This window comes from Saccopteryx bilineata, chromosome 1 (genome assembly GCF_036850765.1).
Source record: "Saccopteryx bilineata isolate mSacBil1 chromosome 1, mSacBil1_pri_phased_curated, whole genome shotgun sequence".
Classification (NCBI taxonomy): Eukaryota; Metazoa; Chordata; class Mammalia; order Chiroptera; family Emballonuridae; genus Saccopteryx; species Saccopteryx bilineata.
The window spans coordinates 105,960,733-105,985,606 of NC_089490.1; the positions used below are offsets into that span (position 1 = coordinate 105,960,733).

The following is a 24,874-nucleotide window of genomic DNA, read 5'->3' on the forward strand; positions in this document are numbered from 1 at the left end:
CAACTCAGGGGGAGAGGAAATGTGACTTTGAGTGGGTGCCGGGGAAGCCAGAGTGACTGCAATGCCTGTAAAAGGCAGCCCCGTCCTTCCCGGGGCTCTGTGGCTGGGGTGGAGTAGATTTGCAGTGTGTGGAGCTGAGCTCGGCTTTTCCTTGGGCTGCCACAACCCAAGTTTGTTCTCTCTCTTTTTTTTTTTTTTTTTTATGAAAATTAATCAAGATATTTAATAGACAGTGCAAACCATAATTTCATCTGAATATAAATGTATGCACGTTTCCAATGAGTTATCTATCAGTTATCACAAACAGCAACAAGGACCTTAGAGCTATGTTAGAAAAACATAGAGCTGGGACTTCACTAACAATCTCACTTGCTCTCAAGAGAACACCATCCATTTCAGGTCAGTGTCACAAACTCAAAAGCCCAGGGGAGTGGCCGCGAGGAGTGGGCTGGAACAAGAAACACAGGGGTCGGCACACGGATGAGAGACAGAAATACAGCTCTCGAGGAAACCAGAATCAGATGCATTATTACAGCTAAGGACAAGAAAAAGCCTATGGCTTTTAAAAAACGACTTTTCTGCCAGTACCATACAAGTCTTACAAAGAGATGTGCGACAAGTCAACTGACTTCAAGGGACAGAGGCTACATTTTCAGATCATTTCAACTGCAAACGGCCAACCCTTTCCACTGAGGTTCAGCAGTGGAGTTAGCATAGTTCAGAAGCTCAATGTTGGATTTGCAAATACAGTTTATTTTACAGAAATTCAACATTATAAACAGCAGGCACCTCCCCCCGCCCCCCACCCCCCGCCCGCCCTGCTGGGTGCAGACCATGCGATGTAGACTGAGCAGTGACGCGGCCCTACTGCTTTGGAGAGAGCGAGAGCGATGAACTTGCCCGCATCGGGCCCTGCCTGCCCTGCACACACACACGCACACGCACACGCCTGCCGCTCGCAGGCCACCAGAGTCTGTCTGGGCCCAGCTTGCACCGGGCCAGTTAAATGGTTCCAGCCCAGTTCTCCAATTCCTTCATGTCTTCGTCTTCCTCTTCCTTCTTCTTGGTGGGTTTTGACGGTAGAGCTATAGAGGGAACATTTGGTAGAGGGACTGTTTCAGGTCCACTGATTTCCAGCAAATTCTTGTCTAGTTCCACCTGTTCTAGTTCTTCTAATTCTGCCATGAGCTCATCCTCGTCAAACTCTTCTCCAAACCCTACAGGTTTTGAAATAGCTGTTGAAATCTCCTCTGCAAGTTCTTGCTGGTCAGCAATGTCCTGCATTAACTCATCCACTTTGTCGATGTCCATGTTGTCGTGGGCAGCTTTCATAGCCTTGGCAGCATAGCCCATGTTCTTGAGCACCTCAGTGTTGGTGTTGGCATTCTCCAGGGCCTCACGCTGGAACTCGATGGTCGACAGGGTGCCGTCAATCTGCGCCAGCTGCTTCTCATACCGCTTCTTGCGCTTCAGGGCCTGGAGGGCCGCGCGCTTGTTTTTGGTGCCGTGCTTCTTGGCGGCCGTCAGCTCCTGCTCGATCTTCTTCTCTAGGAATTCTTGTTTCTTACTTAGCATCTCCTCCGTGTCCCGCAGCCGCTGGATGGCCTCCTGAGGGGTCGGGCCGCCCTTGCCAGACTTTCCCCCTCCCGCCCCAAACAGCTTCCCGAACACCGACAGGGTTGCCGCGCCGGCCTGCGCCGTTGGTTCCGGCTCGGCTTCGGCGCCCGCTCCCGGCCCAGCCGCTCCCAGCTGCCGCAGGCCTCTCCGCCGCCTCCGCCCCGCAGCTGGGCCCCCAAGTTTGTTCTCTTCGTACAGTGGGCTGGTCCTGAGCTGACTTTGTCAAGAAACCAGAAGGAGGACCCTGGGGTCGGCCCTCCATGCTCCCCACCCTCACTGTAGCCTTTACATCCAAATGAAATTGGTGTCATCCTTCCCCTCTACCTCCCCCAATTACCAGCACCATTTCCAGATGCCAGGAGCAGCAGTTTACTCAGACAATACGGTATACTGGGAAGAGAGTGGCATTTAGAGCCCTAAATCCAAAGTTCAAATCCTGCCTCTTCCACTTACTAGCAGTGGGATCTTGGGCAAGTATCTCAACCTCTTTGGGCCTCAATTTTCTCATCTGGAAAGTGGGACTCATTTATTCAACTTTAGCTAAAGAGGCCACATAGTATAGGAGTTAAAACTGAGGGTTCTTGGAATCAGGCTACCTGAATTCAAATCAAGTAACCATGGGTCCGTTACCTAACCTCTGGGTGCCTCAGCTTCTTCATCTGTAAAGTGGGTGTAACACAGTACCTGCCTCTTTGGATTGTTATGAAGATCTAGTGGCTTGCTTCGTGTCAAGGGCCCAGAACAGTGGCTGGCACAGTATAGTCAAACATGTCAGCAAGGATTATATTTTTACCTTTATGTTTTCCTCTTTACAAATTCACACTATTCTTCCTTCGAAAAAATTATAATCACAATTTGGATCCTAGTAACTGCCTTTTTTGAGAGAAGCTTCTTTTGCCCAGTGACTTTTACAGCCCTCACATCCAAGCAACCTGTTGTTGCTTTTCAAATGCATCATTTCCCATCTTGCAGATGTGCACTATTCTGAGGCACAGAACGGTGTTGTTTAACGTCACACATGCGAGATCATCCAGTCAGGTGAGGAGTTAGTTGCAGAGCTAAGACTCTGTTGCCAACTCAGCAGGCATAGGGATTCTTTGGATAAAAGGGTGACCTGACCTCCTTTGAGTCTCAATTCCCCTGACCCTTAAGTAGAGATGAAATCCCTCCTCTCCGTGAGAACTGGTAAAGGGGCCGACTCCATGCCTGCTCTCAGTAGGTGGTCAGCCAGAATGTAGTGCGGGTGGAGCCTGCTCCGGGCACACCTGGGTGAAGGGTGCCAGCTCGGCCCTGAGCCCCCTCCGCTCCCCGTGGGCAGGAGGCAGTGAAGGGGATATGAGTGCTGGGGTATGTGTCTGCCCCTGCTGCGTACCAGCAACTTCTCTGCTTCCTGGCTTCTCCACCTCTCCCAGAAACTCACTCAGACCTCTCACAAGTCAGATCAGAGCATCCCTGAATTAGGACCAACATTGCTCAGGCCAAAAACAGTCCCTGAAATAGGGAAGCTGCAGGAAATACTCAGTGGGTTTAGGAGTTGGGAGGCTGTTTTTAGTTGTGCTTTTTTTTTTTTTTTTTTTTTTTTTTTTTGCTCTTCCCTGCCTAGGTAGGCACAGTGACCATCTGATGTGTTCTCTCCAGTCTCCTCTTCCCCCATCTCCCCACCTCGGGCCTTGTTAAGAGGAACTCCGTGGAGACACTATTGTCGGATGGTCATCTCCCGTCCACGTGCCGGAACTGCAACCGAGAATCAGTGTTCAGACAGGAGTTCGATGTTGGTCTCTGAATAGCAGGAAAGACAGAGCCAGCAGAAGCAAGCCACAAACAGGCAGTTAGGGCAGGCCAGGCAGGGGTGCCCATGTCGGGGAGGGCTGGCCACACGGACAGGTAGCGCCATTGGGTGTCTGATGGGTCAGTAGTGTTTCCACAGCCTTGCACAGACCGCCCGCACAGCCTTGCACAGACCGCCCGCAGAAGCTGGGAGAAAGAATTAATTTTAGAAGAGGAGTCAACTCTCCCTCCCCCCAAAACCCAGTTATCACTAAGGGTAAAGAATTAAATGAACTTACACTGAGCCCTTGGTTTTTGCAGATAGAACATTCTGGGTTCTATTTTGCAAAAGCAACCTGGAAGTCCATTAACAAGGCACAGCCGATAATCTTTGCAGAGGGACAAATTTGAACCAGAGGAAGCGACCCCTCAGCTAATAAGTGAGCTTAGCTATCCACTTGGGCCCAGCCGCTTTGTAATTCTGTAATTGTTATTCCTGAAGGAGCCTTTATTCCAGGACTGATGGAGCCACTTGAAAATTTCATTGCATTTTGTAGGGGAATTGCATGCGAGAGTGACATCGGAAAATTAGGAGGCAGTCTTGGGACATGTCCCTCAAAGGTGTTGTGTCACCACATACACTGGCTCACAAATGGAACCCCCACCTTTCCCCACTCGCCACATTGGGTCTCTCTCATCCATGGGATCGTTAACCTCAGTGTAGAGTCTCAGCCTGGTTCTCAGTAGGTTTCCCTCCATTTTGCAGGATAAACGAACTAGTGTCTGAAAAGAAATGTAATTTTTATAAGGAATTGGCAGATACTAGGGGAGTTCACAAGCAGCTGATATCCAATTATTCATGGTCATGGGGGAAAGGGATTGAATGAAAAGCAGAAATCCACAGAGAAGCGCCAAACCTCGTGTTAATCAGTAGTAGCCTCTTCCAATGTGCCTTTTTCACTGGTGCCAAGAAGTAGGCCAACTTACCCCTCTCTTCAAAACTGAGATCCTGAGTCTTATCAGTACAGGAGGACTAATTTGCCAAGCCCTGTTTTAATGAGAAGCTTCTAGAGCAGTGGTCCCCAACCCCTGGGCCACGGACTGGTACCGGTCCGTGGGCCATTTGGTACTGGTCCACAGAGAAAGAATAAATAACTTACATTATTTCCGTTTTATTTATATTTAAGTCTGAACGGTGTTTTATTTTTAAAAAATGACCAGGTACCCTCTGTTACATCTGTCTAAGACTCACTCTTGATGCTTGTCTCGGTCACACGATACATTTATCTGTCCCACCCTAAAGGCCGGTCCGTGAAAATATTTTCTGACATTAAACCAGTCCGTGGCCCAAAAAAGGTTGGGGACCACTGATCTAGAGGAACAGAAATTCTTTAAAAGAAAAAAAAATTTTTTTAATCACTCAGAGTGAAGTGTCATTTTTCTCGAGCAAGTGGCAAAATGAACTTACATTGTTGGTTGGTTTGTTCATTGTCTTGTCTAGTGAACAGCATATCACATTGTGATTTTCTTTTCTAAAAAGAAAAAAAAATTATTGGGATTCAGGCCTAGATAATCTTGAAATAAGAACCAGGAGTGAAGAGAATGAGAGTAAATTGCAATTGATAGTTGAGTCTCCTTCCCGGGTAATACGGTGTAACTCAGTCTGAGGGGAAGAAGTGATTAGTATCTTGTTAAGATAAGGCCTTGCCAAAAACAGCCCCTGGCAAATTGCTGCCATTCATTATCCGATTAGTGCACAAGGTGCAGTCTTTCTTGAGACTAACTAACCCTCCTTGTCTTGATCAGTTCAGTTGCTCAAGTTTCACTTGCTAAATAGCCCTGACCAAACCCAGGGCAGACCTGGGAAAGGTGTTGGTGGCTCTGATCTCCAGCCAGTGGGATCCTGGGAAATCCCACAGACCATGACCATCAGTTTAAGGCTGAGGAAAAGTATCTGTTTGGGGAATAAAAGCCAAGCCAGCCTCAAAGGTACGTGGCAGGGCTGTAAATCTGGTTCCCCAGATAAGGGAACCAGAATAGACATCTGTTCTTCCTCCCTGATGCTGCCCTTGACTTTGCCCGTAACCCAGGGTCATTCAAAACCCAACGCTTGCAGTTCACTTGCTTCCTAAACTGTGATAGGCAAAATGTCCCTACCTGCAAAAGATGTCCACGTCGTAACCCTGCAACCTTGTGAATATGTTGTCTTACATGGCAAAAGGAACTTTGCAAAGTGTAATCAAGTTGTGGATTTACAGATGATCCAGGTAGGTCCAGTATAATCAATCACAAGGGTGACAACAGGGTCGGAGTCAGTGTCAATGATGGAGAGGAGGTGATATATGGAAGCAGGGGTAAGGGTGATATGTGGATGGGGACATGAGCCAAGGAATGTAAGTGGCCTCCAGAAGCTGGGAAAAGCACAGATGTGGTTTCTCCCTTAGAGCCCCCAGAAAGAGCTGCCAGCACCTAGACCAGGCGTGGCCAACAGTTTTTTTGCCCATGGGCCAGATTAGAAAGAAAACTTTTTTCATGGACCAGACAAAATATTAAAATATGTTAAATACAAAAACAATTCATTTAAGTAATCATTAAGTAATAAAACAAATTTTATTATGTAATTTTTTATGAATAAATGTGAGTAAAAATTTTTTTAATATACTGTATCATAATCAATTGAAACAATATTTAATTAATAGAATGAGTTTGAAGGGGTTATATCGCAAATAAAAAAATTATTTCATTTTACAGATAGCCTGGACACGTTTTCAGTTATCAACTGCAGCTATTGTCTGTGCTACAATGCCACTTGATTCAGCACACTTGACCACAAAAGTAACTAATTGTTTGACCTTGGGTGCACACTGGCGAGCTCTGCCTAAAAGAATGTGGGTTTCACATTGCCGCTAAACATAAAACAGTTCATATCGAATACAGACGAGTATAAAAGTTTTAAATCTTTATAATGGAATTTTTTTTTTAAAATAAAGAAGTATCACGAATCCATTCGACCAATTATTGGAAGTTAACCCTAGGTTAGTCACACGTGGAATTCTTTTCCGCATATCACTATCTTTTTAAATATCTCAATTTCCAATAATCAAAGATGCTTCTACTTCTGAGTAGCTGAGATTTTAAAGTAGCAGAGAATATTAAAAATTTAATCGCGGGCCGCATAAACTCATTACGGCCCACGGGCCATATATTGGCCATGCCTGACCTAGACTCTAGGACAGGGGTTGGGAACCTATGGCTCGTGAGCCAGATGTGGCTCTTTTGATGGCTGCATTTAGCTTGCAGACAAATCTTTAATAAAAATAATAATAATGTTAAAAATATAAAGCATTCTCATGTATTAAAATCTATTCATTTCCTACCACTCATGTTCATGGTTGCAGGTGGCTGGAGCCAATCACAGCTGTTCTCCAGGACAACACCAAATTTTTATTGGATAATGCATAACATACACAGGTCGTTGTATGGCTCTCACGGAATTACATTTTAAAATATGTGGCGTTCATGACTCTCTCAGCCAAAAAGTTTTCCAACCCCTGCTCTAGGACCTGTGACCTCCAGAGCTGTAAGAGAATACATTTTTGTCTTAAGCCACTGATTTTTTTTTTTTTAACAGAGACAGAGAGAGAGTCAGAGAGAGGGATAGACAGGGACAGACAGACAGGAACGGAGAGAAATGAGAAGTATCAATCATTAGTTTTCTGTTGCGACACCTTAGGTGTTCATTGATTGCTTTCTCATATGTGCCTTGACCTTGGGGCTACAGCAGACCGAGTAACCCCTTGCTTGAGCCAGTGACCTTGGGTCCAAGCTGGTGAGCTTTTGCTCAAACCAGATGAGCCCGCACTCAAACTGGCGACCTCGGGGTCTTGAACCTGGGTCCTCCGCATCCCAGTCCGATGCTCTATCCATTGTGCCACCGCTTGGTCAAAGCCATTGATTTTTACAGTCACTTGTTACGGCAGCAATAGGAAACTAGTACATGAGCTCCAGTGTCCAGGATCTGCGAGAAGCCTGGAAGATGCTGGAGCTGTGACATCAGGAGAGCTGAATCTAGAAATAGTATGGTAAGTGTGAAAAGTGAGAAGACTGATGATGGTGGTGGTGATACTGCCTTCCACAGAGATTGTTTTGAGCATAAAATGAAGTTCTGTGAAAATGCCTAACAAATCTCTGTTGTGAGCCAGCAACGTTGATGGCCAAGGTACCGGCTCATTGTGGCTCACACCCCTCCAGGGACAAGGCTGAGACAACAGAGCCCCAATCCTTATATTTGTAAGCATTTCTGTCAACTATACACATCACCTGAAGTTTATATCACAGTTTTGTAGATGGGTTCCTACAGGTTGAAGATATTCCCATACTGTTTAGTCAGTCCATTGAAAAAACAACAACAAAAGACTGAATACATACTTGGAGTTAATGGTGTTCTATTTGTCAAGGTTTTCCTTCATGATTACATAGGCTTCCAGTATTCCCAAAGTACTTTCACACAGGCTAGCTTCATTGAAGCTCACAACTCTATGAGGGTCAGCAGGGTAGGTGTCCTCTCCCACGTTATTGATGCAAAGAGAGGGAAGCTCAAGACAATTAGGTCATTTTCCAACGACAAAATCTTCATAAATGACTGAGACGAGGCTAATCAGGAAAGTCTGCTAGAGCAGAGGGCTGGTTAAGAACAGACAGCCTTGCCTCGCTGAGCGACCTTAAGAAAGTTACTTAACCTCTCTGTGCCTCAGTTTTTTCATCTCTCAATGTAGGGAATAATCATAGTACCTACCGGATAGTTTTGTTGTGAAAACTAAGTGAAGATAAAGAGAAAGCAATCAAATGCATAGGGCGGGTAGTTTCATGTCAGCGGCAGCCACAGTAACCACGGCCAGGCTCAGCTGACTCCTAGTGTGCGCACTCCCGGATTGCCCACATACCAGGAACCCCAGCAACCTGAGGCCGTCTCGTTCTGCGGGACGGAGTACTATAAAGTGCTAAACTAAGCCGGTGCCTTATGCTGTAGCCCAGAGGTCCAGTTTTCTAAGTCTTGTAGCTACTCAACTCTGTCACGGTAGTGCGAAAGCAGCCAGAGACTATGTATGTTGAGGGACATGGCTGGATTTGGCTCACAGGTGACTTCTGCTTTAGACAGTGTTGAGAGTCAGAAAGGCCCAAGTTCAAATTGCAGCTTCACCACACTACAAGGGTGTTCTTGAGCAAGTAGTGAAGGCTGCTGGCACTCCGGTCCCTCGCCTCTAAAAAATGGGAGCCAATATGCCTCCCTCAAGAGATAGTGCAACGATGAGACCTGTTTGTAAACTGTAGAGGATCGTGCCTAATCTGGTTATCAGTATTTGTTTGTGCTGATGTACAGTTGTGGTCTGGGCTCCTTGTCATAGGTAAAGCAATGCATGTGGAATGTTGGATGCTGGCTGACCAGCTGGATTGTTTGCAGTTGCATTATAAAATCAGGAAGAGGTTATTTAATTTCAATTAAGTTCATCTCATTTTGGGATAGGAGAAAAGCACCAGCCTCTCAATGCTTCCCTTTACTACCCGCAAGAGGTTTATCAAGCAACAGTGCTTGTGGGTTAGCCCAAATTGATCTCCATTCTGAAAAAAAAAATACAATTGAGCAAAATGACTGTGATGAATGGGGGCTCCAGGGAAGCACAATGCTCTCCGTCCAGTCTCAGGCTGGAGAAGGAAACCTGGAGCCTTAATGGAGGGAAGATGGGAAGGAGGTAAATGAATTGCCTGGCCAAATCACAGAATGAAAGTCAATAAAAGCATTGTGCTGAGCAATTATGCATCTCATTAAGTTGTACTCAGTTTGGGCTGAGGTCCGAGAGGAATTGTCAGAACGATTATGTGCAGACCTCAATTTTGAGATTTGAAAAGGGGTCAGTGCATAATTGGCAGGTGAAGAAAAAGAAGGGAGGTGGTTTGAAACAATAGGTATTATTAAATGGTTGTTGCAGCAAGGAGGACAGATGTAAAGAGGCTGACTGACACCTTACTCACTCAAGACTCGGTGTGTGTGGTCTCAGAATCACAGACCATGTGGACAGTGCTTTGGTGCCCTTAATAAGTCCTTCTTAGAATCAAAGAGAGATTTGCTTTGTAGGAAGGCACAAGTGTGGTGCTTGGGACAAGATTGTCCTCATGAATGAATGATTGATGCTTGCAACATGTTTGTCCAGTTGTAAATGAAGGAGGGAGGGAATGAACAAACAAATTTATAAGCAATAATGCATGTACAAAGAAGATAATGATAGTACCTACCTTGTATGGCTGGTGTGGGAATTAATGGAATAACAAACTGTTGGGCAGATAAAATATATTATGCTCACTTTATTAAAGATGGCGCTGCCCATGTGGAAGCTCGTCGCCCAGGTGATTGCTTGGGATGGGTGTGATTATGTTAATATGTGTTGGGGGAGGGCTTTTGCTCCAAAAGGTTTTAAAAGGAAGAGAGGTCACGTTGTTCCGGGGAGAAGGGTGATTATGTTCTAGGAGGAGCCCATGCTGTAGGAGAGCAGAGAAAGGCCATGTGGAAGGGAGGAAAAGCAGCCAAGATGGCGGAGTGCTGAAGGAGAAGCCAGTTAGTGCAGAGTTTGTGCAGAGAAGGAGATGGGGAACAAAGGAGAATGAGGCTGGTGAGGTAGACACCTTTGAATCTAGGAAACTCAGATAAGTCAGTAGCTTTGTGAGCACTGAATGAGTGGGTTTTGGAGCCTAGTGTGTGTTTTTTACTTGCCCACCAGGTGCAAGCTAGGATTAAAAGTAATGGCCCACCAGTTCCTGGCTCCATTGTTTCATTACTGTCTGTCCGAATCCAATGTGAACCTGCATGGGCAGGAGGCTGTGATGGTGGCCGTGGCTACTGGCTTTACACATACCTAAAACCGTTAGTTAGCCCAGTGCCTGAGACTAGCAGATACTCATACTTAGCTTTGTTTTTCTCAGGTGTGGTGCTCAGATTTGGCTGCCATAACAAGAGACCACCAACTGGGTGGCTTAAACAATAGGCATTTGTTTTCTAAGCTGTGGAGGTTGAAAGTCCAAGATCAAGGGGCTATAGCAGAGTTGCTCTCTGGTGAGGCCTCTCTTTGTGGCTTGTAGACAGCTGCCTTCTAGCTGGGAGCCCTCACAAGCTTCCTCTTCTCTGTGTGAGAAGAGAAGAAGGGAGGGAAAGAAGGAAGGAGAGAGGAAGATCTGGTGTTTCTTCTTTTCTTTTAAGGGTACCAGTCCTATTAAATTGGGGCCCCACCCATATGACCTCATTTAAACTTAATTACCTCCTTAAAAGGTTCTGTCTCCAAATACAGTCACATCTGGAGGCAGGGATTTGACATATGAGCTTGGAGAGGAACACAGTTCCATCTATAATACTGGTAAAGAATCAAACTTTCAAAGAGGACTAATCTAAGAATAACTTTGTAGTTTATTAGGTCTAACCCTGTCACTAAGCTGCTACACAAAACCTTTGGAACCACTGAAGTAACTTTTTCCTGGGATGAGAAATCGGGAGTGTTTTGGAAAATTGGACAGACTTCCAAGAACATACGTCCCTTCATGTGGGGGTGCCCGATTCCAAGCTCCTCAAAGCCAGAGGCCAGGATTTTACTCTTCACAGTTAGACACAGAGGCTACTCTCGAATACTTTTTTTTTTTTTTTTTAAGGCAAATTTCCTGACCTTCCATAAAGCAGCTACCTTAGGAGTGAGAGTCCGCCATGTGAACCCACGTGAGCGCCCCGGGTAGCCTTTCTTTTTCTATTTTGTTCATCTCCGAATCTGCCTGGAAGACAGGAAGAAAGCTCATTAGTGTGAACCCTGCTAATTTAGAACACGTAACACTTCCTCCAAGTTCACCGTGAAGCAGGAGTTTGTGAAACAATTTAATTGCGTGAACATAATTAGAAAAGACGGTCTGGTGGCGCTGGGAAGTACGGGAGACATCCGTCCTCTCCCTGGTGGCTTGTCTCCTTTCAAATGAAGGAATTGAGGCCCCATGCACACGCACGTGTGGCCCCTCTCAGCTCACACAGTGGGACTGTTTTCCCTCCTTAAGGACACCAGCCCAATTCATGGAGTCTTGTTTGTTTGTGAGACATGGGGGCTTTATAAGCTGTGGGTTCTTTTTTACTATGTGGACTTCGAGTATTAAAAGTGTGTTTAAAATATATATATATATATATATATATATATATATATATATATATATATATATATATTCTGCATTTCAGGTTTTCCACTAATTATGACTGGCCTTCTCCCAAGTTAGTGTGAGCTATTTTGGTGAGGTTTTATAGTTATTTAATAATAAAAACTTCATAAAACCTTCTGTACAATTCATTTTAACCAACACTCCCTCCTACAATTATGTCACCAACAACTCCTTTTTAAAAGACCAGAACTTTTGTCTATTCATGTTAACCTTGAAAGCAGCATTCACTGAACCCTGAGAAACAGAAGTGTACTACTTTATAGGTTGGGGCAGAGAGAGTGAAGTAAGGTGTGTGAGAGAGTTCTGTACCTTTGGGAAGCATAGACACATGCTTTATGTTTTTCGTAATTGCCATCTCTGGCTTGGGCAGTCTCCCAGGAGTGGTCAAAATATATTTGTGGATGCAAATGCAGCATTTCCTTGGGTTCTTTTTCCATGTGACTTAAAAAAAAATAACAAATGAGATGACTATTTATTAATTTATATCAAACTGTAACTGCCCGAGGACTGGCATGTTCTCACAAGCAGATCAGCTCTTCCTCTCTGGAGTCAGGACTATTAGGGCACCAGACTTTCATCAGTAGATTATTCCATGAGCCCAGGTTTAGACAGCCAGCGAGTTGGACAAAATCACAAAGTGCTCCCTTAGCCTGGGACTTGAGAATTCCCCGTTGCAGCTGTGGCCAACAGAATTGGAGCACTCCAAGTATTTGGGGTGGGCGGCATCTTATTCTCTATTCTATTTACTGTATGTATCTTCAACTCCAACTCAGGATTATGGAGGATTAAAGCTTATTGCCAAAGTGTCTTCTCAGCATAAAGCCAGTTCTCCACTTGGTAGGATGATGATGATGGTGAATGACAGTGATGAATGATGATGAGTGGTGGTGGCAGTGGCACTTGTCATAATTGCTAACATTCTTATACACTTCCTCTGTACCAGGCACTATTCTAGTGCTTTACATGCATAATTCAGTCATCACAACCCTATAAGGTAGAAACCCTATTTGACAGATGATGATGATGCCAAGGCTCAGAGAGGTTAATAACTTGCCTTAGGTCACACAGCTGGCATAGCGAGAGATAGTGCCTGGCCATCTCATGCCCTTACCTGGCACAGGGCTCTCAGTCCCTGTCTGCCAAGACTCTTAAGTCCCTGGACACATGCTACTCTCATTATGGACTTAGAGGGCACGGAGTGGTGAGTGTCAGGGCCCCAACATTCACCACTAAGCTTGAGGTCAGAAGACAGGAGACTGTAGTTTTTCTGCATAATCTCAACGATTCTCTTCTTCCTGTGTTTCCTTTAGGGGCCTATCTCTAGCTTGACAAGTGATGACAGGTGGCTTCTCACCTCACAGAGCCCACTGACCACACATGTCCAAACTGTCTCTTTAGAATTCATTTCTTTACATTCAAGAAAAGACAAAGGACAGAAGGTTTCTGTCTTCAGCTGCCAGGGTCACAACATGAGCCTATAAAAAGACTTGTCAAGTTTGGAGGCATTTCCAGTTTTATTCTCAGAAGCAGTAACTTTGACTGTGGGCTGCTAATTCTCAGGGAAATGTGTTTTCCACTGTCCAGGGTAATGTGGTACTGAATTCTTCTAATGGAAGAGAGTCAGCATCAGCGACAATGAGCAGCAAGCATCATTTCAATTGAGCTGGCCTCTCCCTCATTCTTTAGTCTCATCTTGGGCCCCTCTTCCTCTTCTACCATGCAGGACCTGGGTTAGCTCCTCTGCTGTACTTGCTTTTTCCTGCCACCAGGTCTTTGCACATGCTCTTTCCATTTCCTAGAAAGCTCTCCTCCTCCTTACCTTTATACTTCATTGACTCCTGCTCAGCCACAAGTTAGGGGTTCCCTAGGACCTGTTACATGTTCCCTTAGCACCTTTACCTCTCTCCTTTATAGCCCTTTGCCCATTATAGTTGTTTTATTCTTACTTTTTTTGTGAGGTGAATAGTGCCATCTTTCCCATTGGGTGCTAAGGTTCATGATGACTGCCTCTGTGCCTGCTTTCTGCCCAAAGTAGTTCCTGGCAATGGCAAGTGCTGGATAAGTGGGGTGAGAATGGGACACTTTCTAAGAGCTTTATGAGACCTGAGTCTTCTGACCAGTCTACTCAACACCTTTTTTTCCATCGACCTCAGATCTCAGATCTGGAGTGACACATAAGAAGGTGGTAAGAGCAAGAAGTCTAGAGTCAGGCTGTCTGGGTTTGTATCCCGCTCTCCTCGTACTAGCTTTATCCATTTCTATTGCCACCTAACAAATTACCACAGACTTAACAGTTTACAGCAACACACCCTTATTCTCCCACAGTTTCCATGACTCAGGAGTCTGCACAGACTTAACTAGGTCCTGTGTTCAGGGTCTGACCAGGCTGCAATCCAGATGTTGGCTGGGGCTACAGTCCCATGTGAGACTTGAGTTCCTTTCCAAGCTCCCATGGTTATTGGCAGGATTCATTTCCTTTTAGCTGCTGAAATCCTAGCAGCTTGGTTCTTCCAGGCCAGCAGGAGAGTCTCTTTAAGAAGTTTACCTGATTAGGTCAGGCCCATCCAGGATAACTTTCCTTTTAATTCACATACAGTCAACTGATTAAGGACCTTAATTACATCTGCAGAATTTGTTTACCATTGCCCTATAATGTAACATAATCATGGGAGTGATGTCCCAGCATATTCTCAGGCCCTGCCCACACTCAAGGGGAGAGGATTATACAAGGCACATACACTGGTGGGGCGGGGGGGGGGGGGAGGCGGGCAGGCAGGAATCACAGGGCCATGTTAGAATTCTAGCTGTGTGGCCTTGGGAAAGTGGCTTAACCTCTCTGTGCCACCGTTACCTCATCTGCAACACAGGACTAAGAGTAGTACCCACTCCACAGAGTTTGTAGTGAAGATTAAATGAGTTCATTTATGTTAAGTGCTGAAAACAATTCCTGGCAGGTGGTAAGGACTCAATACATGTTAGCTATTAACATCCATAAAGATGATAATCCCAGCCCAGCCAGTGGGATCCCAGTTTAGAAACACAATATACCAACTGGCTGGAAAAGGAAATCTGAGAAGCCAGGCTGAAGGGGAGAGAAGAGGCAGGAGAATATCAATGAGCCTGTAAACTGGCCATTCTGAAAGGGGCACCGACAGCTTCCACCCACTCCACCAGGGCACACACGGACATGGCGTGGCAGCTGGAAAGCTGGGTCAGATTCCTACAATGAATTTCAGGATAGAAGTGGGTGTGTGTCCCCTCCCCATCCGAGTTCCTTTTATTAAACCATCTCAAGGCAAAGAGTACCGTTCTCTTCAGAACACTTACAAATCCCTTCTGTCAGGCATTTGAATTAAGATCGACATTCTCATTATGTAGAAATGCCCATGACTGGATATTTGGGCACTTTTTGTAAGCAGCTGCCCCCCAGAATTTAGGTCTGACCTTAAAAGGAAGGCTTTTCCCTGGAATAAGATCCTAGTTAGTTCAGTTAAAAAAAATGTCAGGGTTCCTGGCTACCCTGGTGAGACCCATGCTCGGGCACAGTGTGGCTGGAGGGGGCCTGCCTGGAACTCTGCCCCGTGGTGCTCCGGTTTTGTGGAGAGTGTTAGGAATCGATGTGTTGCTCAGTCTGGGATGATGTTAAGCAAGTGTGGAAAGACGCAGCGAGGCGAGTCCATGCAGCCAGGGCGCAGGGAGGGGCACGTTCAGAAGCACGGGCTGCGCGGGAGAGAAAGATGTCCTCGTCTATCTTCGGAAGGGAGTCGCTTCACTGAAATCCCTTTCAGTAGGGTTGCCTAGGGCAAGTCGTTCCGTCTTCTTTAAATCTCCTGTTTGGCATCTGATAATTCAACTCGAGCAATTTTATGGACAGTGGGTGGTAGGGTACACCGCTGGTGCTCCGCCGGGACCCACGTGGGTCCCTTTGTGGTTTCTAGGCACCCACCTGCCAGCTTTTATGTGCTTTGCTTCTTCTAATGGCCAAACCTGCGACTTGCTTCGGAGGCTGCATCTGGGCTCCTGGCGGGGCTTCCTCTTATGCACAGAGAAGGACAAGACTCCAGGCATTCATCGCTTCCTGGGCAGCCCTTAGCCCGGCCCCCTCACCTCTAGTACGGACAGACTCAGGAGTCAAGTCATGCTCCTGCACTCCCCAGAGGGTCGGGTTTAAGACTGACAGTAAAGCCTGAAATTACATCCTTGCTGGGCTTCTTCATTTCCCCACCTGACGCTCAGGCCATGTAATTTGCAGAGCCCCTTGTGAAAATGTTATCAAGAATTAAGAATCTCAGGATGATGACAACAGCAGCGTATGACATCAAGCATGAGAGAGCCTTCTGATTGGTGGGCCCTGGGTGACTTCCAGGTCGCACACCTACACAGCCTGCCCTGTCTGCTTCCCCTCACTTTCCTGGGAGCACCCCTTATTAAGTCTCTTATGTGTGAGTTCTTGCCCTGTTCTGGATGGATTCTAAGATGAATATGGCACCAAACCTTTCCTTGAGGAGCTGAGGGGAGACAGATGAAAGCACAGATCATTACATCACACATCAGACCATGAGGCAGAGCCTGATGCTGGAGGTACCCGCAGCGAGTGGTATGGGAGGCAAGCACCGTCTGGGAGCACGTGAAGGCTCCTGGGTCCTGTGCCAGGGTTCTGTCTCCTGCGCCAGGAACTTGGCGTGCATTCCAGTGATGGACAGAGGGGATTGGGGTTGGTGGAGTGGGAGAGGCGGTGGGAGATGATGTCAGGAAAGGGGTACAGCATGAGCAAAGGTGTGGAGGTGGGACTTATGTTTATTTAACAAGTGCCTTAATTGTGTGCTCAGTGCAGAAAATTTGAGTTTAAAAGGACTGAGTCCCTGCCTCCAAGTGGCTCATTAAGAGATGCTTACAACCAACTCAGGTTAAGTTCTGTGCAAGGGAAGCTGAGCTGAAGCTGGTGAGAGGAAGTGCCGGACATGAGAGAGGGAGTCTGGTCTTCTAAGAATTTACCATTAGGTGTTAGGAATTGTAAAAATTCACATCAAAGAAAAGGTTGCTTTAATTAACGGAATTTCAGAAATTGACAAGCTATTGGGGTTGATTTGGTGGGAAACCTTTGGAACCACCCATAATTGGTTCCCTACTCCTAGCCCATCAGTTTGCTCAGATGACATTGTTAAATGCTCTTCCAAGTTTATGGGACTCTTACTTGAAATGGCCCTGAGTTCCTCCAGTTGCCCTTCTGCTGTGTCCTGACCTGGGCTGGTGACCTGGGCTCTGCAGCAGGTACTCACTTTTTTCTTGTTCCTCTCCAGGGAGCCCCCGAACAAGTACCCGCTTCCCAGGACACGGAAGCAATAGTCATCACAACTGGGAGAAGTGGGCACTGGCTGTGGTCCTCCAGGGAGGCCAGGAGGGGAAGGTGTTGAAATATGTGGTTCTGCGGAACAGACCTTCCTCCCTTCCTCCCTTCCTCCCTCCCTTCCTTCCTTCCTTCCTTCCTTCCTTCCTTCCTTCCTTCCTTCCTTCCTTCCTTCCTTCCTCCCTCCCTCCCTCCCTCCCTCCCTTCTTCCTTCTCTTCCTTTTGTTCTTTTCTTTCTTTCTTAATTAATTTTTTTTTAAGTGAGAAGAGAGAAGGTAGAGACAGATTCCCACACGCGCCCCAACCAGGATCCACCCAGCAAGCCCACTAGGGGGCGATGCTCTGCCCATCTGGGACCCTTGCTCCATTGCAGCAGGAGCCATTTTTTTAGCACCTGAGGCGGAGGCCATAGAGCCATCCTCAGTGCCCAGGGCCAACTTGCTCCAACCGAGCCATGGCTGAAGGAGGGGAGGAAAAGAGAAAGAGAGAGAAGGGAGATGGGGAAGGATGGAGAAGCAGATGGTCGCTTCTGTGTGCCCTAACCGAGAATCGAACCCGGGACTTCCATACACCAGGCCAACGCTCTACCACTGAGCCAACCAGCTAGGACCAGACACCTTTTTCTTTATCACTGACTTTGTCACAGCATGCCTCTGGGTGGGAACTACAATCGCTCTTCCATCCAGGAATAAGTGCCATGACATAAATGCCATGAAAGCACTGGGCTTTGCCAGGAAGCAGGGGGAGAGGACTGTCTTTCCTTTCCTGTCGTGCATCTTTCTAATGCTTGAATCATCTAGCAGCTCATCGAATTCAGTATGAGCGCTGTCTGATCATAGCTCATAATTCTTCCCTGACAAATATCCCATTTGGGGCAATAATTCATGATTTCTCCACTGTCTCTTATTAGGCGACCGAAAGAGGCACACATTATTCTATGACTATATGTAATCAAATGATTTTTAATTACTCAATGATGTCAGAAGAGGGAAGAGAACAGTGAGAGGGCTTCACATTTTCCTCTCTCCCTCTACTTTTTTCATTTGGAATTTTTTCCCCGTGGGGGTGGTGGTGAGGTGGTAGGAGAGGTCAGGCTTCAAAAGCTCCCTTAAATGTGGTCTGCACTGTTGGTCCCCCATCACACTTCAGAGCCCTGTTTTCTAGGGAGGCTCCTTCCGGTCCTCTGACACCGCCCCCACCTGCTGTTCCCTCTGCCTGTGGCATCCTCCACGGTCTCAGCTCCGTGTAATGAGGCTTCTCGAGAAAGCTTTCCCTGGTGCCCTCAACTAGCTTACGTGCCTCCATCATGTGCTCTCACCGTGCCCTTTGCTCTGCTTTTAGAATGCTTCATTCATTCCACAAATGTTTATTGAGCACCTGCGCTGCAGCCCTCTCTGTTCTACACACTTCTGACATCGGCTAGCAAAACAGGCACAAATCAAATCCCTGTTCTCATGGAGCTTGTATTCTAGATTATTCAGAGTGTGATGATAAATAATTATTTGGTAGTTTATTTATGTCTTCCCCACTAGCCTGGAAACTGCATGAGGACAGAGCCATATCGATCTTATTGGCCAGTCTCCAAGGTACTGCCAAGCACTGTGAATTTCCAGCGCATAGTAGGTGCACAATAGTTTCCCAGGAAGTGAAAGGCAGCTTGCGATCCGATGGCTGCTTGATCATCTAGGCTCTCTGAGGTGACAGCATTTTCCTTTGGAACCCAGATATTATGGGGAATCAGTGTCTCAGGTCTGGGTTACAACCCATGAGAGGGGATGTGAGGGCTGAGGAGTCGGCTCAGCGACCATCTCCCGGAACCCAGGGGTCTCCTCTCAGGCCCTGAGGCTGCTCGCGGTTCATCCTCTGCGATGCGCCCCACGAATTTGCATTATTTCCAAATTTCTCCTTGTGACTCTCTCCTCATTTTCAGCTTCTGTGTATTTTCACTCTTGCAATTTCTGGAGGTCATATTAGTTTATGTCAGATACGCCTTCGGTAGGTGATTGTGACAGGACCCTTTGCTTGCCCCAAGGCCACTTCACTCCGGTGCCCAGAGGGGTCCCCTCTGTGTTCTGGGATCCGTTGGTCAATGTCTGTTTCACCGCCTTGGTTTCCAGCCCGTGCCTGGCTGCTTCCTGCTGATTTGTCTAGATGAGGCATTAAAATCCTAAGAACCCGATGCCCGCAGCTGAAAAACGGATTGTCGCCCTTCTCAGGGAGATGCATTTGCTCCATTTATCTTATGGGGTTGCCCATCTGACCACTCATTCATGGGTTCATTCATTCATAAAGTGAGGGAAGGAAGGAGGGAGGGACAGAGCAGGCCAGGACTAGAGCAAGGCAAGCAAGGGTCCTGGGTTGCCAGATGTAAGGCAGCATTTGCTGTCCAGGCTGGTCAAGTACAGGTCAAATGCAGGTTCACAGCTCCGGCCGGGAGGGAGAAAGAAGGGTATGACAGCCTTTCTCTGGAGCAGAAAAGGAAGTGGAGACTTGTTCTGCCTCTCTAGCCAATCCACACCCCTTGTAAATTTCAGTGATCACCAAAGCCTCTCATTAGGTGATAACTGACTGCGGATGTGAGCCCAGGGTGACACGTGGAGGGGCCTCAGCACAGCCTGTCCCCATCCTCCTCCTCTGTACTTTGTGTGTGTCAAAGCCGATGTGAAACACTGTTGGAGAGGGGACAGAGTGCCATTTTCAGGAATAAAAAGTACATTTTTACCCTTAAACCCTCATTTAAAACATCGTGTAAAGACCCCTTCGTTGCAAATGCTACCTGGTCATCTGGTGGCCCGTGTCCATGGCTTCTAATCTTGTAATATATGCCCAGACTCTTCAAAGGACCATAATTGCCAGTGATCTTTCAAGCAATCATCCTATCACAGGGGGATCGGGAAGAGAGTTCCGGAGGCAGACATCAGCACGAACACCTGGCAAATCCAGTCCAGCTGGATAATGTCTTTGAACAAGACGAAAAGTGACTGTGCAGTTTCCAGACTTGCGGCGGGTTGACAAAGCACCAGGACGCCGCTCTGGCCACATCTGCTGCCACAGCTCTCAGCTGGGTCTTATGAGCCTACGTTTCTCACCTCTGGTGGGGGAGGAGTTCATCAGTGCTGGTTTCATCTGAAGAAGTGAATTAAGGAGTTGCATATGTGGGGGAGGGGGTCTCGGTAATCACTCAACAGGGGAGCAGCTGCCAGTGACCTTCATCTTTTGTTCAACAGCTCCCAAGTCACCACATGACACAGCCTAAAGGAGCCTAATGCTCATCCAGCCGCCCTGCGGTTTTCATTCTAGGCAGGTTGGGCTGGGTCAATTACAATATATTAACAATAATAATAACGTATTATGAGATTATGTATTATGTGCTAAGAGCTTTACATGAGGTTCCACTATGGATTGTAAGCATGTTCATCCCCATTTTACAGACGTGGTCACTGAGGTCTAGGCAGCTTGGTTGTACAATAGGGCAGTGGAAGAATCGGGATTCAAATCCAGGTCACCGGCCATCCCAGATCCTCATTTCTGTGTTCAGAGTTCTCAGGGATTCTGCCCTACTTTTCCACCCAATTCTACCTGCTTCTACTTTGGCCAGACTGAGTTACTCTTTGACTCAAAGAATCATCATGGGCCACCCCTCACTCTACAGAGGACAGCGGAGGCCTGGAGAGGGAAGGCTGAGCCAGGGAAATGTCCCGGGGTCTTGCCCTTTGCAAGATTCTGTGCGTTGTTCTGCACATCCTCTCTGCCAGCCTGCGATGCTCCTCTGAATGTACTTGGCCTTTTAGACATGTTCCAGCCCCTCGGCCTCTATGACACCTTTCATGGCCACACCTTTTTCCTTCTCTAACACTTGGTTTTTGTGCCATGTATTTATTTAGTGGCATTGTAGTGTTAAAGAGCCTGGATGAAAATCTTGGCTCTGCTGCTTAGCAGCTGCATGGTCTTGAATAAGTGATTTAACCTCTCTGTGCCTCAGTTCTTCTCTGTAAAATGACGTTAGCTGTGGGTGTGGGATGAGGGCCATATGAACTACTGCCCTTCCTATTGGACGCGAGATAGGAAAGGGTGGTCAGTACCCAACTGTCATTTGGATTGCCAGTGCCCACCAGTCTTGTGATGAAGGGAATTCTTGGGGTTTGGGGGTTGGGGTGGGGTAACACAGAAGACAAGCTTACATATCCGTTGAGAATCAATCCCCTTCCATTGGCCGGGTCACCTGAAGAGGCAGAGCTATGCGGCATTTGTCTCCTGTCCCTCTCCCCTGGGTCACTTTGGTGGAAATATCCAGTGACTGTTGTGAGGAGGGTAGGTGTTGGTCAGATAAGTTTGTAAATATGATATATATGTTTGCTCGCTTATAGTTTGCATTAGGTGTGGGGAACAGGCTGTAAGCAGGCAGCGTTGTTATACCCTAAGGCTTAGTTTTAAAACTAAGCTTTTCCCCACACCCTAAACTGTTGCATGATAGGGGGGGCACTCTCATGAGGAATCCCATTATGCCTCAGATAAGTGACTTTGTATCAGAGACTTCCTTGTTTGTATATTGGATTAAAGGTTTTGGTTTCTATACTATAAAATGGGGCAGACCGGGAGCTTGCTCTCTCTTGGTTCCTGAGACTAACATTAGAGAGCAGAGCAGAGAAAGGCCACGTGGAGGAGAGGAGAAGCAGCCAAGATGGCGGAGTGCTGAAGGAGAAGTCATTTTGTGCAGAGTTTGTGCAGAGAGGAGATGGGGAACAGAGGTGAATAAGGCTAGTGAGCTAGAAACCTTTGATTCTAGGAAACTCGGATAAGTCAGTGGCTTTGGGAGCCCTGAATGGAAAGGGGAGTGTTTTCGCACTGTGTGTATTTCTGGCCCGCCGGGTGCAAGCTAGGATTAAAGCTAATGGCCCATCAGTTCTTGGCTCCGTTGTTTCATTACCGTCTTGTCCGAATCAAATGCAAACCTTTATGGGCCAGGTAGCTGTGATGGTGGCCGTGGCTACTGGCTTTACAGAAGGGTTTCTAGATCTGGATGGGTCCAGAACCTGCGGTTCCTTTTGGTGGCTCTAACTTTAGTTTCAGCCCTGCTCTCCCCCCTTCCTAAAACCAGAAAGGTCCCAGCAGCCTGCAAAGAGTTTAACAACTCCCACATACCAGCGGCAGGCTCAGATCCAGAAAGCTGCGCACATGCCTTTCTCCTGGCTCTCCAGCTGGGGTTGTCTCTTCTAGAAATGTCACTGTGGGAATGGGAAGCTCGAAAATGTCAAGGGAAGTACATTTCCTGGTCTCGCAACTCTGGACACCTTTGCTTGGCCGCTTTTGGGGACTGGGGTTCTCTGAGTTACATCTGGCTTCCCATGACCTTTGTTAGAATTTAATGTCATTCTGGAGTCAGTGGGGCATGTGGCAGTAATTCTGATTCATGTGCTTTGAAATATAGGTGTGGAGTCACACATTTTATATTGCCATTTTTGGAATCGGTTGACACATTAGGACTATAATAGGGTATAGTTGTATATTACAGGTAGGAGATTAACATGACAATATTTTAAAACAGGTGGTCATAGCACAAAATTTGTACATGACTGTTCATAGTTATATTCATAAAAGCTCTAAAATGAACAGAACCCTAATGCCCACAAATTGAAACAATTTATTACACCTACCCCTATTAGAATGGCTGAAATCCAAAACGCTGACCGCACCAACCATGGCGAGGAGCTGCGGGAACTTTCCTGCCTTGCTGGTGGGAATGCAGAATGATACGGCCATTGTGGAAGCCATTTCGCAGTCTCTTACACAGCTAAACATACTCTTACCACGCCGTCCTGCCATTGTGCTCCTAGGTATTTACCCAAATGAGCTGAAAACTTCTGCTCATACAAGAACCTGCACACGGATGTTTACAGCAGCATTACTCAGAATTACCAACAGTTGAAAGCAACCAACATGTCCTTTAGTAGGTGCATGGATGAATAAACTGTCGTACATTCATACAATGAAATATTATTTAGCACTAAAAAGAAATGAGCTATCAAACCATGAAAAGACACGGAGGAACCTTATATGCATAGACTAAGTGAAAGAAGCCAATCTGAAAAGCCTACACGCTGTGTGATTCCAACCGTGTGACATTCTGGAAGAGGCAAAACTATGGAGGCAATAAAATGATCAGGGTTGCGCCAGGGGTTGCGCGTCTGGGAGGAGGGAGCAAGAGGCGGAGCACAGAGATTTTTAGGGCAGTGAAACTATTCTGTGTGATGTTGTAATGGTGGGACTCACGTCACTGCACAGAGAGTGAATCATAGTGTAAACTGTAGACATTAGTTAATAGTAATGTGTTGATAGGAGCTCATCCATTGAAACAATGTACCACACCAATAAACAATGTTAATCATAGGAAGAACTAGGGGTGAGGGCTAACCGGGTAAGTGAGAACATTCTATACTTTTTACTCAGTTTTTCTGTAAACCTAAAACTGCTATTTTTTTTTTAAAAAAAGATTATTAATTTAATTTAAAAACAGAACAGTGGCCTGATCCCACTGACCTTCCTGTTGGCAGAAAAGGAACTGTCATTTGCTGCAATTTGAGTTTCCTTATTTCTCTGGAATTTAAGGGGTACAGTTAGCAAGGAAAGGGCCCCCTAGGTGTCCTCAACTTGACTACCTGCTAGTGGCGACTGGTTTTCTTGGAGGGTGTCTGCAAGGGCGCTGTCGAATAGCTCCTGGAGGGAGAATCGCTTCCTCTTCGGAGATGCAGGCTTGCCCTCTAGGTAGCTCGAGCCCTTGCTGCTGCGTAGGTGCTGGTGGGAGTGCGTCCTGCAGGCTCCACCCGACACCTTTCCGGTGAACACAGCCCTGAATGTCTCTATAGGGAAGCTTCCAGACATCCTACGAAGGTTTCCCCCTACCTTTCATCCACCTCTTGCTGCATTTTATTCTCAGATTGCCTTTGGCTCTCCACCCCTTAAATTTACATGCAGCGCCTCCTCCTGCAAATATCACCCTCCTGCTGATGTGTTTCCTCCATCACCTTTCAAGTGGTTTCTTCTCGTTTCCATCCTTGATCTAGACCAGATTCTGTCTGCCGCCTCCAGTGTCTGACCAGTGTCTGACATGTGGCCGGTCTTCTCCCTTCCAAGGCAGAGAGGCTTTGTGCACCTGCCAAAAGGCTCCTGTGCTCCGTGTAGCTGTTGCAGCACCGCACTGGTGCCCCAACACACTCGTCTGCCCTCCTTCCTGAGGAGCTTTCCTGTTTCCTGTTTAAAGGCTTTGGGGGCAGCATCGGGGAACAGGAGGAAAGGGCCCTGGGCTTGGAATCTGGGGTTTGAGTCCTGGGCCTGCCATTTGCAGCAAGCGGTGTAGCCTTGGACTGCAGGCTCCTGATGATGGGTCTGTCTCAGAGTGAGGCCGCAGGACTGGCCAGTGTAGGCAGGGGAGGAACATCGGGACCTTCCCCGAGGCCTGTCCCTTGACAGTGGAGTTCAGGCCGGGTCCCCTAGGCACCTGAGTCTGGGGGACAATCTGAGGTCCGAGCCCGGGGGAGGTTTTTGCAGAGACAGTCCTGGGAGCTAGAACAGGCACGAGGCTTATCTGCATGAATATCCGAGGACAAGTCCACTGAAGCAGGGCTGACCACACTTTTCAATGAATAATAGTTCCTATGGTATGAGCATGCTCACTGGGTGCTAGGCACTTACGATAATCCAATGAGGCAGATGCTCTAATTAGCATTCTCATCATACAGATGAGGAATCTGAGTCGTAGAGTGGTTAAAGGACTTGCCCAGCCCAGAGCCAGGGGCGCAGGCCAGGACAGGAGCTCAGGACTCCTGCTGCTGCTTTGGAAGAGAATTTGTTTTGGAAGCCGGGGCTGGACTAGAGGGGGCATGACCCACAGGTGGCGGTGGGTACTGC

The 24,874-nt window shown here is 47.0% G+C and overlaps 1 protein-coding gene and 1 pseudogene across 2 annotated transcripts in view; one reads left to right on the forward strand and one right to left on the reverse strand.

Moving 5' to 3' along the window:
• The window catches only part of CHST11 (carbohydrate sulfotransferase 11), a 279,382-nt gene that overhangs the window by 146,413 nt on the left and 108,095 nt on the right, over window positions 1–24,874 (forward strand). The gene's annotated exons all lie outside the window — the stretch shown is intronic.
• On the reverse strand, window positions 820–23,848 carry LOC136320993 (charged multivesicular body protein 4b pseudogene; annotated as a pseudogene).